Source organism: Chiloscyllium plagiosum, unplaced genomic scaffold (genome assembly GCF_004010195.1).
Source record: "Chiloscyllium plagiosum isolate BGI_BamShark_2017 unplaced genomic scaffold, ASM401019v2 scaf_19635, whole genome shotgun sequence".
Taxonomy (NCBI): Eukaryota; Metazoa; Chordata; class Chondrichthyes; order Orectolobiformes; family Hemiscylliidae; genus Chiloscyllium; species Chiloscyllium plagiosum.
In genome coordinates this window covers 348-2366 of record NW_025180376.1, presented here as the reverse complement: position 1 = coordinate 2366, position 2019 = coordinate 348, and the positions used below count along the sequence as shown (strand labels likewise).

Genomic DNA, 2019 nt, shown 5'->3' with positions numbered 1-2019 from the left:
CTGTACCCCTATTACAGTGCGTACTGATGGGTGGTCACACCGCAGTCTCTCTCCCTATTACAGTGCGTACTGATGGGTGTTCACACCGCAGTCTGTATCCCTATTACAGTGCGTACTGATGGGTGTTCACACCGCAGTCTGTATCCCTAGTACAGTGCGTACTGATGGGTGTTCACACCGCAGTCTGTATCCCTATTACAGTGCGTACTGATGGGTGTTCACACCGCAGTCTGTATCGCTATTACAGTGCGTACTGATGGGGGTTCACACCGCAGTCTGTATCCCTATTACAGTGCGTACTGATGGGTGTTCACACCGCAGTCTGACTCCCTAGTACAGTGTATACAGATGGGTTTTGTGTTCACTAAGAGTATCCCTGTGGTAATAACCCCGTGGATTAACTCACTTTTGGCGGATATGGTCTGCACAGCCTTCTGCCAACACAGCCATGCTCATCAGGCCTGCCTTTCGCTCGTATGGGTTTTCACTCCTCAGTGCTGGCTCCATCAGAGGCGTCTGCAACACACACAGACACATCAGATGGACAGTGACTGGCATTGGCTATTCACAGCAAAGCCCCATTCCTTCTCCCACTGCAGCCCTTACCCAGAGGTGGATGGCAGCCTTAAACCCCAGCTCCCTTCCATCCGTAAACCTCGCCAATACACTTTCCCACTCCCCTGTCCCCTCAATCGTTTTCTTCACAAGTCTTTTCCTCAAACGACGTTATCCCCCCACCCCCAATCACACCACATTCAGCTTCCACATGCCCATCCATGTTCCCTTCTCTCTACACTCACGGAACATCTTCCACTCTGCTGCCAAATCATCGTTAACTTGCAACTTTCCAAACAAAAGCCAGCCTGAACCAAGACCCCCTTTTCCCAGTCTCCCATGGAGAAGTGAGCTACCTGACTCAGGAACTCCCTCCAGTTTCACTCGGGGCACGGTCTGAGCTCCAAAGCCTATAAACTGTGCCGCATTTGGAGTCTAAGACTGCACTCCTCCTTGCTTCCTGACATTGACTCCTCCCCCCAGTCTGCGTTCTTTCAACTCTGATCTTCTCTGGCTTCACGTTCCCTCCCTCAGCACGGAGCCTCACCCCCTATAAACTGTTCCGCATTTGGAGTCTAAGACTGCACTCCTCCTTGCTTCCTGACATTGACTCCCCCCCAGCCTGCGTTCTTTCAACTCTGATCTTCTCTGGCTTCACGTTCCCTCCCTCAGCACGGAGGCTCACCCAGTCCCCGCTCCCTCAGCACTGACCGTCACCCAGTGTCTGCTCCCTCAGCACCGACCCTCCGACAGTGCCCACTCCCTCAGCGCTGACCCTCCGACAGCGCCCACTCCCACAGCACTGACCCTCACAAAGTGCCCACTCCCTCAGCGCTGACCCTCCGACAGTGCCCGCTCCCTCAGTACTGACCCTCCGACAGTGCCCGCTCCCTCAGCACTGACCCTCCGACAGTGCCCACTCCCACAGCACTGACGCTCACCCAGTGCCCACTCCCTCAGCGCTGACCCTTCCCAGGCAGCTCAGCCACTTGGCTATCTGCTCTCCGTTCTCATTGCTTAACTGGGACCCTCGGGTAATCAGTGCAAACCTTCGATCTCTCAGCATTGGCTGCGGCGTGGCCCACTCCCGCAGCTGGCAGCCCTCTCTCATCCCAAACCCACTGATCCAGGTCAGCTTGCAACTCACCAGCTGGGAGAAAAGTTTCTCTGGAGGCAAGTGGAGGGCCAACATGTCGATCACCTAAGAGAGAGAGAGAGAGATGTAGAGAGAGATGGAGTGAGGAAACAGACGTTTCAGACTCTAACCGCTACCCGAGGCCAGACAGGTGACACTGTTTAATCTGAAGCTTGCAGTTGGCATGCTCGGCTTATTTTGGAGTTGTGGTTAAGGGCAGATATGTGACTGATACAGCTCGGTTTCCATAAACATTAGTGATCACACAAATTGAAGTAGGTTTTGTCTATTAAAAATACATCTCCGAACAAGGAGGTTATACGGTCAGA

At 53.7% G+C, this 2019-nt stretch overlaps 1 long non-coding RNA gene across 1 annotated transcript; it reads right to left on the bottom strand.

Annotated features, from left to right (window-relative positions):
- Positions 1-486: 486 nt before the first annotated feature.
- LOC122545424 lies at positions 487-1764 on the bottom strand. The gene is made up of 2 exons (XR_006310543.1): positions 1703-1764; positions 487-516 (listed from the first exon to the last, which is right to left on the bottom strand). It is a non-coding gene; the product is annotated as an uncharacterized LOC122545424 (long non-coding RNA).
- Between the last annotated feature and the right edge of the window lie 255 nt (positions 1765-2019).